The sequence below is a fragment of the Ambystoma mexicanum genome, chromosome 6q (genome assembly GCF_040938575.1).
Source record: "Ambystoma mexicanum isolate Mex_15411 chromosome 6q, UKY_AmexF1_1, whole genome shotgun sequence".
Taxonomy (NCBI): Eukaryota; Metazoa; Chordata; class Amphibia; order Caudata; family Ambystomatidae; genus Ambystoma; species Ambystoma mexicanum.
Window position 1 is genome coordinate 1,135,806,543 of NC_090937.1, and position 13,489 is coordinate 1,135,820,031.

Consider the following 13,489-nt stretch of genomic DNA (forward strand, 5'->3'; position numbering starts at 1 on the left):
AGCTCCGAGAGCACACGGCGCACAGCAGCAAGTTCAGCACAAACGTCTTTGGACGTCGCATGCAGTTCCCCCCTCAGGCTCTCGGTGCTTTTCTCCATTTGTGCTCTCAGGATCTCGGTGCTTCTCTCCATTTCTCCCCTGAGGCTCTCACTACTTTTCTCTATTTGTGCCCTGAGTGTCTCGGTGGATGTTTCCATGGCTGCCCTGGAACCCCCGCATTCATTTGCATGGTCCTTGAGTAGCGTGGACGCTTCCTGCTGTTGCTCGATCAGCAGGTCGAGGGACTGTTGCCTCTGCTGGGCCATGGACATTTGCGGTGGTGTGACAGGGGGGCTGCTCAACACATGTTGCCTTGGCACAGGACTTGTGGGGGTTGGCCAGTCGTCGTCTTCAGGGTGCCCCTGCGTGGTTTCGTCATGGTGTAGGGGATGGAACATGCAGGGGGATTGGGAAAGGTCATGGATGGTACCTACGTCGCCAGCACTGTTTTCCGTGTCGGAGCATGCTGGCATGACAGCTGTGTCACCTATGGTGCTGCTACCACCAGAGGCAGTGCCATCAGATACGTTCTTTGGGGGGACCTGTGGTGCTGGGGTTGTGGACTTGCTGGCTGCTGGGGTGCCTGTTGCAGTCCCCTCCAGTGTGCTGCCACTTGATTCCTGCTGCTGCCGTGTCTTGATCCTTGCACCTGAGGTGGAGGCTCTTGGGACGTTGGTCCTGGCCCTCTTTGCAGGCGTGCTGGTAGGGGTGTCCTGCAGCTCGTCGTTGGTATCGGACCCTGTGGTGGAGTAAAGAGGGGCGAGCGTTAGTTATGGGTCTGTCGGATTTGGAATGGCAACGTATCAAATGCATTGGGGTGGTACATGAGGCTGATTTGGGACTGGGCCTTGGAGGTGGTCTCATTTTCGTGTGGATTGAGGATGCATTCATTTGGCTGCCTGCAGTTAGGGGGTGCATGCTGCACATGTAGGGGTTGTTTATGGCTTCTTGATTGATTTGTTTGTTCATTCTGACTTTTAGAGGGCGCTGTCAGGGCAAAGTATGTATTGCACTATGGGGTCACATGGTACTGCACATGTTCGTGGTTTGTGGATTTCGCATTGTTTCTCTTGGCCAACCTACCTGATTCTCCGGATGTCGGCACTCCTTTCTCCATCCCTCCGACTCCCTCTATGCTCTCCATTCCTATGGTGGAGGCGCAGATTTCCTCCCAGGGGGTCAACTTGATGGGCGACTCTGAACCCCCCCCGGTAGCTGTGGCGATGTTCCTGTTCGCAGAAAGTATGCTGCGTACGCGGATCCGCAGGTCGTCCCACCGCTTGCGACATTGCTGTGGCGTGCGGGGTGTTGTCCCCACCGCACTTACGCGCTGTGCCACCAGGGCCCATATGGCCTTCTTGTTGGCAAGGGCCGTCCTGGTCATTTGACTGGAGAAGACGACGGCGGAATTTTCCTGGAGGGTCTCGGTGAGCACGGTCAGTTCCTCTCGGGAGAAGTGTACCTGCCGCTTGCGGTCACACGCTTTCTTGGCTACCTTTCCCATATTTATTTTTTTAACTGGGGTTGCTAACGGGTTGGGATGTGTGTCAGGGTCGGATTTTTTATGGTTGTGTTGGGATTCGGATTTTATAGTTGTGCGGCGTGCTGTTTCCCGTTCCGGCCACATGCTTTTACTTCCGTTTCCGTATATTTACGGTGGCCGTAATTTGCGGTGCACGCTCGTTACGGTGACCGCTCATTACGGTGACCGCTAAGATGGGTGGCGGTATTGCACCTGGTGCAGCGTACGGCGGCGGTAAGGGCCGTTTTGGGGTCATTTCCGCCATCGCAGCCTTTCGGATTCCGCCATGGCGTAATGCTCGTGCCCGATGGGTCGTGATTAGCCGCACTTTGCTCCTTCGTGCAATGGCGGAAACGCTATTTACGCTGTTGCGGTCCGGTCAGTCACTTTCCGCCAGGGTCGTAATGAGGCCCATTGACACTTATCTTGACAGTGCTATCATATGCGATTACTTGCTATGCAAATTTAACCACTCTGAAGTATTACGAATAGTGGGAACAAGAATGTGAATACTGCGCAATGAGCTTAATTGTTGTCTATGTGTAGAGAATACAATCAAATCCACTGAGCATATATTGTGTGTCTCAGAGAGTCTATCAGCTCTGAGAACATGTGCTATGCGGGCATACTCTAATATGTTAACTGAGGATACAAATTGATGGAAGGAAATTATGCTAACCTGATATACCACATAATGACATTTTATGTAGGAATTAGTATTTACAAATATGAACTGAATAATGAAATTAGTTTTATTGAAGAATGTGTTTTTACTGTTTGTTAGCTTAATGTATTGCTGTGCTTATAGTCTATATTTTTTGTATTGATGAATGTGATGTGATTGTCAATTGTTTGTTTATACAAAGCCTTCGTATGATAAAGAAAATAAATGGATAAACTATTGTTTTCTTGTTATTGTTTATAGACGCACTGTCGATTAGAGCTTGAAGGATTACTCTCCTGCGGTTGTTTTTAAGGGAAGATTGTGACTTTTCTGATGTTTTTATAAGATTGTGAAGAACTCTATGGGGGAACATTTTTGCTTTAATGTGACTACGTAAACGCTGGTAGATAGAGATTGGGTTTGTTAGTAGGTGCCTTTTCCTTTGTACATAATTTTTTACTTTTAGTTTTTGCATGAGTGGCCTTTCCTTTTTTAGTCATGGTTAGTTTACTTTTGTTGAATGAGGTTACTAGCACTTTTATTTTAAGGTTTTCTATGCATTGTTTTACAGGTGGATGACTATGTGTGTACTTTTAGTCTTATCTGCTCTAGTGTTTCTTTCCTTTCTATGGAGTTGCTGTTTCATGGGCATTTTTTTGTGTCTGTTGGGAAAAGAGAAAGGTTGTATTGGGATATGCAATGTATATGTATGAATGGTGCATGGGTGTGTTGGTGTGATTGTAGAGAGTAATAGAGTACTGTTTGTTTGGGATGTGGTATTCAAGATGTGGTTGGAAAGGTTGTGGGAATGTGAGTGTACAGAGGTGTGATGGTGTTCAGGTTAGTGAGGCAGGCAGTGGTAGTGCGATGGAATCTGTCTGATATGATAGTTCATTTATATAGCACCTATAGGTGGCCTCATTACAACGAGGGCAGCCATGTAATAAATGTTGCTGGTAAGGGACTGGCACTGTTCATTACGGGCCGCCACATTACAGGTCTGCTCGCGGGTGGAGGTAAGGATGTATGGTCCAAACCAGACGTGCTTACCGCCACCCGCGAGCATACCAGGATGCTAACAATGGGCCCGTCATTAACCGGCCCATTGTTAGCATCCTCCTCATTCCCATTGAGCCCTATGGGGGCTCAAATGGGGATGTACCGGGTCCCGGTCCCAAGAATGGGAATTACCGGGCCTGCCAAAGTTGGCATGGGCCAGTAAGTCCCTATTTTTGGGACCCGGTACCCAGTTTGGGGGTAGCTCTGCTGCTAAGAATGGCATGGCTACCTCCAAACTCGTAATGAGGCCCAATGTGTTTCAAAGGTTTTCACAGCAAGGTAGGGAACAAGGGAAAATACAATAATATTCTTACAGTCCGTGAATAACAAGAATGTGAAATTAACTATCGTACTCGGCCTGGCAAGTACTCAGACACAGGAAGGACAAGGGAACAGACAGGTGACTATCGTTCTAAGACTGATGACATTTCTGGTAGAGCCAGAGAATTATCAGAGGTGTGGGAGAGGAAAGGAGAAAGGAGTGAGAGGAACAAAACAAGCGACTATCATACAAGGCATGACAAGATTTCCAATTGTGCTGGAGGGGGGAACAAAAATAGGGGAGGGCGGAGGAGACAAACATTTGTTACTATCATACTAGGTCCAGGGACCATTCTGATACAGTAAGTGCATAGAAAACAAGTAAAGGAGGGGGCGGGGGAGAGGTGGAAGGGGGAAGAGAGTGGAGAAGAGAACAGAGAATAAAAATAGTGAAAAAGAGCAGAGAAGCAGAGAGCAGAGCGAATACAGTTGCAGAGGTCAGTAAAACATAATGATGCAAGGGAACAGAAAATGTAGGCAAGGATTCACAGTGATGATGGGCACAGCATGATTCAGAGCCAATCTGAGCACGCGATCCAGGGGAGGTCCAACATGAGAGTTGAGGGGATGAAGCACCAAGGGTCAATGTGTCCAAAAGTCAAATCCAAGCATTGGCAACAAGTCATTGATGGTGAACCCTTAACAAATCACAACAACTTCTGCATTTAATGGGGGGATGGGAGAAGTGATAAGGGATAAGGGGAGGGGGAGGTGGCAGAAGAGATCAGAGAAAGCAGTATGGAGGGAAGCACATCTAGGGAGGCCAAAGGTGGGAACCAGTGGGTGGGGAGAACAGAGAGACATCACAGGGGACCAGGGGTGATGGGGGCACAGAGATACATCACGGGGGACCAGAGGGGGTGGGGGCGCAGAGACACATCCCGAGAGACCAGAGTGGGGTGGAGGGTGCAGAGATACATCACAGGGCAGCAGAGGGGGCCGGGAGCACAGAGACACATCCCAGAGGACCAGTGGGAGGTGGGGGGGCACAGAGACACATCACAGGGGACCAGAGTGGGGTGGGGGGCACAGAGATATATCATGAGGGACCAGAGGGGGTTGGGGGCACACAGACACATCACAGGGGACCAGAGGGGGGTGAGGGCACTGAGACACATCATGGGAGACCAGAGAGATGTGGAGGGCACAGAGACATCACGGGGGACAAGAGGGGGGTAGGGGGCACAGAGACACATCACGGTGGCCAGAGGGGAATGGGGGCACAGAGGCATATCACAGGGGACCAGAGGGGGGTGGGGGCAAAGAGGCAAATCACGGGGACCAGCGGGGGCATAGGGGGCAACAAAGAGGGGGGCTTCCGGCAGGGTTCCAGTGGCAGACAGGGGGCAGACAGGGCCTTTGTTGTGGGCCTTAGATGTGGGCTGGCTAAAGCCTGTTGGTCCCCCATAGGCCAGAATGAATAAAAGTCAAGCCAATCACAGAACAGGCAGTAGTGGAGGAGGGCTCTAGGGACAGCCAAAGTAACACAACAACAAGGCAACCATCTTCAAATTCCACAACGATCATCAGGTGGAATGACCCCAAGTAAGCAGCCAAGCTCATTAACTATGTGCAGGCCGTCCAAGGTGTAAAAGGGCGAATGGCAGGCATTTCAGAGAGAGGTGTGTGTTCTCATAAGCGCTGCAGTCAAAATATAGGCTTTTTTCTTTTTTCGTTTGAAAACATGCCTAATTTACCATGTTCATTGTCCGCCTACCTAGGAAATCTGAAGATGAGAGTGGGGAAAGCCAAGGCATCCAACGAGGGCTAGAGCACAATCCATGTGTAGGGGCCATGCAGGGGAATAGACACATCCTTGTGGCTCCAGGAAGGAAGAGAAAGCATGGTGTATTTATGGCTGTCATACCCCAACTAAATATTTATTATTTGGCATTTGTAGAGCTCTCCGAGCCCAAGGGCATCTGTGCGCTGGTTACATTTAAGACAAGGTGACAAATCAGACAGTCAGGTAAATTGCACATGTGTCTGGTTGCTGGTTGTTACAGGCAAGCACACCCCAGACCTATGGTGCTATCACTTACATACATGGAAGATTAGCATACATACTAGAGCATATGGTGATTGTGATGTTTTGAGGAACAGAGTGGGTGTTGCAATGTTGGTATGTAAATAGAAATAGTAGGATTTTGCATGGTGAGATATAATGGGCTACAGTGAAAGAAATGTTGGTTTGAAAAAAGTAGTCTGGGGTAATATATATAATGGCACTGTGTTGCTATAATAAGATACAAATACGTGGTACAATAATGTACTTACTTTGTCGGATGCAAAAGGGTATTCGTTTTTCAGTTCTCGATTGCAGTGATGTGTTTCTTTCTTGAAATTGTAAAAGAAAGTTAGTGGGCATATGTGGTAATGGTGAAGTACTGTTAGGAAGGAAGGGTAATATTTGTAATGGAAGGAGGAATGGTGAGGAAAACGTTAATGAAATGGTGGCATTTAGGAGCTTTGTTTTGAAATTTAAGAAATGTGTATGTGCATTTGCAGAAGCTCTGTGGCCATTTGTAAAAGCGAAGAAAGATTGATGGAAAAGATTTGTGTGCACTTTAAATGGCAGTTGGTGTGTATAGGTTTAATGTGTTAGTAGTATATGAATACTTGCCAACATGATGAATTATCATCTCTAGGTGTTTATGTAGTCATAGAATTTTTGTTTCCATTATGGATCTTCTAGTTCTACTTTTACCATTATAAACGTTGGAGTACAAGTCACAGAATGTAGAGCAAAACTTAGAAGCACCTTTACATTGGAATGGGCGATGTTGGAATGTATGCATGTTCTGCCAAGATATTAAACTGTACGACACTAAGTGGCATTTAAAAATGGGTGACAGGTCTATTTTATTTGGTGTTCCCTCATTTTTTGGAAAAGTGAATCAGTGCTGCTGTACATGCACATATGCTTTTTTCAACTTTCATCAACATGCTTGTAAAAAGAAACATTTTGAAATGCAGAGCATTGTAATTGTTTGCTGCTTCATGTGAGCAGGTGATGAATGATGCACTGCATGGGATTTGCTAGAGTGGTTCAAAAAGACAATATGCAAATGCTTATTACAGGATAATTATCAGGGACACTGTGTGTGTAACGCTCACCTGATTCCCACGGAGGCGCAGGTCTGGCTTCGAGTGCTGGTGCTTCTTCAATGGTGAAGCGCAGGACTCTGAAGATGGACAAGAAGGGCCCCTCTACTCTGGCTTCTCTGGCTCGCAGGAATATTCCCCTGTGCGTGAAAAGGGAGTATTACCTACTGACTGAGTTATGCTCAAGCCTCCCACTCTCTTCCAACCCTCCACGATACCCTCCCACGATTCCCCGTGAAGTCTCACCTTAGGGTCCTGAAGGATGGGCTCTCCATCCTGCTTCTGATGCAGGGGCGCGTTGAAACCCAGTTACTTCACTGGATTGAGGATTGATGGGAGTTCAGGTAAGCTTGACTATTCAGGTAAGGCGCTGTAAAAGTTCTGCTGCAAGTTCAAAAGTCCAAGCTTTATAATAATGTTCATAGTCTTGTTGCAGCAAGCGCTAATGCTTATGTCTTTTTCCCCTTAGGGGCCGGGGTTCGGAATGCTGGAGATATGGTGCCGACCCGAAGTGAAACGTGCAGTTCCAGTAAATGACAGGTAAGTTCTGGATGAGCGCTCGGGTAATGTCTTTGCATTCGCTCATTCAATGTCTTTGGGCCTCATTACCCGGTAGGCGGTGAGCCATGGCGCTATTAGCGCCATGGCTCATGCCGGTAAAATACCGGCACCGCCTTGGCGGAAAGGGGATTTACCGCCCCATTCCAAGGTTGGAGGGGCGGTAAATCCCCCTTCCGCCATTGCCCTTCCCCATTCCCATTTCTGCCCCATAGGGCTCTATGGGAATGGGGAAGGCGCTAATTATGGCACCGCAATTTTGCGGTGCCGTAATTAGCTCCGAGGTCCCTTACCGGGTTGGATTTTAACGCCTGCAAAAAGCAGCCGTTAAATCTCCCAACCCGCAAAGGGACCTCGTAGTAAGGCGGTAGGGATTTACCGGTACCGGTATTTTACCGGTACCGGTAAATCCCTACCGCCATCCGTGTAATGAGGCCCTTTGTCTTTTTTCCCCCATAGGGGCCGGGGGCCGGAAAATGCCTGGAAGCGGCAAGACCCGAAATGAAATGGGAATGACCCAACAGCTAAGTCTTAGAAGGAAACTGAGCTTTTCCTATTCCTTTCCTTCTCTCACCTTGTTCTTGTCTTTTCTCTCTAGGCTCTGGGAAGTGGCTGTGGATCCGGATGATCGCTGCTGAAGATGGAGGCGTCCAGGATAGGTGAGTGAAATGCAGCGCTGCAGCGATCGTAGCGAAATGCTTTTAAAAATGATGTCTTCCTTTTCAGGATCGTCGGTGTGATGTCTCTGTGGTGCTGATTTAGCAGGTAAGGTCTTTTGTCTCCCTTTGCAGGTGACCCAGGATACTGACAGGCGTGGCTGAGGTCCCGATGCAGGAGCTGACACGGTGAGCGTCCAGCTGCGAGGAGCAGAACAACGCGAAGCGTGAGTTGCTGATCGGGTGTGGTTTAAATAGCTTTGGAAGAAGTTCCAAGTGTGTATCCTTCCACTGATCTGGTATGTATCCTTCCCCGACCACACCCGGGTGGAAAGTAGTCCCACAGGTAAAGTAGTTCCATTCAGGCCTCAAGAGGGCCTGGATGTAGCAGCATGGTCTGCATCAGGTAAGTGCACATTAAAACACTTGAACACATGTCTAGCTTTAGGAGCCTGGCGCCTAAGGCGCCAGGACAGGGGTCCAACATGAGCCTGGCGCCTAAGGCACCAGGACTGCGTCCAAAGGGCCCCAGCTTGGGCCCGCTGGCACTCCCCTGGGGGAAATGATGCCTGCCTCTCGGGTTGCTGGGTCGGACCTGGCTCCTTGGAGGTAGGCATCATGACAGTGTGTCTGTATATATGTATATATATGTATATATATAAATATATATATATATATATATATATATATATATATATATATATATATATATATATATATATATATGTGTGAAAATGAAAGCAAACACGGACCGCATGGTCCTGTCACTTTAGAAGCTGCACTCCCATCAGAAACGAAATCCAGAAAAATCCTGCAACAAGTGCTTGTCTAAAGATCCAACCACGGACAATCAACAGCGAACGACTGCACTGCAACAGTTTGCTTTTTTTTTAAAGTTCAAATTTTAATTCTATAATCTTTACAATAAAAAACGGCTTCCCACTGGCAGGGAGGCTAGCTAACGCTATATATATATATATATATATATATATTAGGAAAAACAAATGCATGTGGAGAGTTGTAACACTACAAAAAACTCCCCATCAACATGTCACAAAAAGTCCCGTGCACACATGACCATACCAGTTTCTAGAAAAAATAGTCTTTATTTAATCATAAAAAGATGAACATGTAACCAACAAAAAATGCATTTATAGCATAATCTGGGTTGACGCTAAATCAATGGTCTCTCCCTATGGCATAGAGGTCTAAAAAACACTCACCCCCTTAGGGTGGAAGTTCGCCACGCTTTCCGCTTGTACACCAAGCATCCTCAGCCTGATTTACATCCACATTCGTAAAAACACCATTTTAAATGAACCTGGAAGAAACACGGCTCAAGCACTAGGCTCCTCCCATTCCTCTCATTGTTCCCGGTCATGGGACCGCATCAGGTCGTCTTCACAGTAATGTGAATATTACCGCCATGTTTGACTGGCTTATTTGCCTATTAGATGTATAGTAATATAGTTGAAATATGTGGTCAAGATCCATAATTGGCTTGAAAACGAGGTGTGGAGATGAGCGTAAAGCTCAATGGCGTGTTTATCTTCCCCTTTTAATAACAAATTTGTAACATGTATATTTCAGATGTTAATCAGCGCTAATGTGCTACATTGTAACATGGTTACTGTTCATCGTACTTGACGACTCTCACGGTTTTGGAATAACATCCATTCTCGTGCACCTTGATGTTTACATTCACTGGCTCAGTGCCACTCCACGGAAATGTGGCTTTCTAAAGTGCAAGTGCAATATAGTTCATATAGGCACAGGCATCAACATATTAATAAAAACACAGCTAGAGCAGCATAGTCAATATCATAAGTGTTAGTGCGGTAGTAACCTTCCTTCTAACTAACAGAACATGCATCATGGTCCAGTTTTAAACCCAAGCGGGGGACAATATTAGCATAGACTTCCAAACTGGTGATAGACTACAACGTCATTTTATCTCTATAGTCAGTATAGATATTTAATGCAAAAATGCATACTGGCAAAATAACAAAGGGCATGCTACATAGATGAATAGTTAATAAAATGCTAGTGCATCGTTGCTCCTAGTTCCATAGAGAGACAACTATAAGATATAATTCAACTGAATCACAACACCATAATCATCTCTAGTGTTAGAAAAGTGCCAGTGCATCACAGCCTACCCTATTGATTCAGTAAACCTACTAGTGGTAGTCACTTAAATAATTCATAAATTCACCTCTAACACATCATTAAATGGATTCACTGTAAAAATACAAATAATTCTGGGTCAATGTTGAGCCCATTACATCTTAATGTGTCAAATTTACAGATCAGGGAAGCCTCCAGATGTCTTAACTTAAGTTCTCTATTTCCCAATCTGTTGTGTATTGGGACATGAGCAAGACCCACAAAAGTCATTTCTTTCACATTTCCTCCATGCTTCACCAAAAAGTGTCCTGTCAGTGGGTTGGTAACATCCACATTTTTGATGGCTCTATAGTGCTGCAGTATACGTAATTTCAATGCTTCTATAGTTGAGCCAATATAATGGAGGCCACAAGTGCATGTGATGGCATAAATATATATATTACACAGCCCACGGTAGTGGCCGTGTAGATATGGTTAAGTTGCTAAAACACTAGGAAGAGCACTTTTGGGAGGCTGGATGGATTTTCACCATATTTGCGGCAGGAGCAGCGGCTTGGTCCCGAAAGCGTGCTTTTGTAAATTTGGTGAAAATCCATCCAGTAGTTCAGTATTTTTTTTAAACGACCAAAAAGTTAGTGATATTTATGTCCGCTCGGCAGACACACTTCCCTGTTCACTCTGCGGAGAGGACACCGATTGGATAATCGGCTTGCGTCATGTCCGCGGAAATGCAACATGTTCTCTGATTGGCTGGGATGAGGCGTGAGGTGCATCAAACTGTTTCAATGCACCCGCCATATTGGAAGCACAGACATGTGCTGGAAGTGAGCATAAATCCAATTTTGAGGAGTGTGTTGGTGTGTAGGAGTGCTTGGAGTGGGTGGGGGAGTACAAAATGGGTCAAATGCTGTATTTGTTTAGGTGGGAAAAGGTTGTGATGTGTTTGCGGTGTCCATGGACATAATAAACACTGGGCACACTACTGGCTATTTTAGTTTAGTATGATGTTGGTTTTGGGTCACTAGAAGAGCATTGGGTGAAGAGGGTATATATTGAAGATTTTCTACGTTGGTCGTAATTATTTTTTAGACTGTTAATTGAAGTGGGTAGGTTTTGCGGTGGATGCGTTATGTTTTTGGGTTATGGTTATTTGGTAGGTGTTTGTTTCTATGGGTGTGTTATGCTGCAGTAGTTGTGGCCACGGCCTAGAGTCTTGGGTGCATGGCCGGCGTGCCCTAGCAAAGGGACTCCCAGGAACCCCTTTGTTTTTTGCATATTTAAGTAACTTTGGGTCTCACCCTAAGTTTCTAGGGGACTCCAGACGTGGAGCTACACGGCCCACGGTAATGGCCGTGTAGTTATGATTAAGTTGCTAAATCCATATGAAGAGCACTTTTTGGGTGGCTTATAACTTCGCTCCCCCTGGACGACTCTTCAGCAGACTTTGCAAAAACAGAATATGGCCCACTCTCAATTTCTTTGCAAGGTTTGGTGAGGTTTGGTCCAGGGGGGGCAAAGTTATAGGGGGGGTCCAAACATTTCTTTTTTTCCCATAGACTGAATGGAGAAAATATTTCTGTCGCGCTTACAGCCCAAGCGCTGGACAGACTTTCCCCAATTTGCGGCAGGTGCGACAGCTTGCTCCCGAAAGCGTGTTTTTGTACATTTGGTGAAAATCCATCCAGAAGTTTTTTTTTAAAATGACCAAAAAGTAGGTCTAAAAAAATTAGTGATATCGATGTCCGCTCCACGGACACACTTCCCTTTTCGCTCCGCGGACAGGACACCGATTGGATAATCGGCTTGCGTCATGTCCGTGGACACACAACGTGTTCTTTGACTGGCTGAGATGAGGGGTGAGGTGCGTCAAATTGTTTTGATGCGCCTGCCATATTGGCGGCACGGACATGTGCTGGAAGTGAGCATAAATCCAATTTTGGGGAGTGCGTATGAGTGCTTGGAGAGGGTGGGGGACTAAGAGATGGGTCAAATGCTGTATTTGTTTAGGTGGTAGAAGGTTGTGCTGTGTCCACTGTGTCTGCGGACAGAATAAACACTGGGTGTACTACTGGCTATTTTAGTTTAGTATGATGTTGGTTTTGGGTCGTTAGAAGAGCATTGGGTAAAAAGGGTATGTATTGAAGAGTTTCTACGTTTGTTGTAATTATTTTTTAGAATGTTAATTGAAGTGGGTAGGTTTTGAGGTGGATGTGTTATGTTTTTGGGTTGTGATTATTTGGTAGGTGTTTGTTTCTATGGGTGTGTTATGCTGCGGTGGTTGTGGCCAGGGCCGTAGGCCTTTGGCCATGCACCCAAGACTCTAGGCCCTGGCTACTTTCCTTTAAAAGTATGGTTTTAATTCAAAATTGGGACGCGATGTGTTGTGAGATGATGCGTTTGATATTCCAGGTTCTGCGTTAACTAACGTTATCACATAGGTGATGACTGGGTGCGTTTGGCTACGCTGCCCAGTAACATCCTGGAGATAGGTGGTGAATGTCACTAGGTTTGGTAATGTCAGCCACAGGGGTGGGCCATATGAATTAGTGCCGCCAGGGCAGTCCACCTTGGGCAATGTGGCAACGGATAAGATTATGACAAGATGGCCACGCCCTGCTGCCTGATTCCACATTTGTAAAAAAGAGGAAAACTACGGTAAGGTGCATAGGAAATGTTTGTACGATCGATCTACGTATGCTTAGAAACACATGCCCGAACCCTCGGGGCAATAATATTTCTGACTGCACTATTCCTTCAATAGATCCATATTTTGCTCCATTGGCTGCAGATGATTTTCTAAGGTCTTGGTTTAGTATTATTTTTAGCGTCTGTATGGTGTGTTTAAAAAAAAGAAATTGGTAAGTACACATAAAGTAATGGGTAATAATTGGTTTATATAGAGAAGTGTAGTGTCTACCATTACTATCACTGTTTTAACTCATTTCATCACATGGACAACTTTCTTCCAGGCATTTCAAAGTACTAGACATTTCTGTGTAAAAAAATAAATATATATTATTTTTACTGTACCTAATACTGAAAGTTTATAAATATATAAAATAAATGTTGTGTACTCACTAGTTTCTTGATAAGCTTTGCTGTTACTGCTGCATAGGTGTGCTGCATAGGTGTGCTGCTGATTTCTGCTGTGCAGTTTGCGTGAAGTAATTCTGTTGGAGGCATATTTATTTTGTTTTGGTATATGGCATTATGTTGTATAAGTTATGAAATTGGACAGTTGGTGTCTTACATATCCAGTTTCCACTTCTTATTTATTATTGAATGTAATGTATTTATGTGCTGCGTTTTGAACATGTTCACGGTTTCTATTGCATGATACAATAATGTAAGATACCCCCTGAGTTTTTGGATAGTGCAGGTAGGGAGTTCAGGAAACATTTATCCAATTTATATTGTCTATATCTATATTCAGTAAAA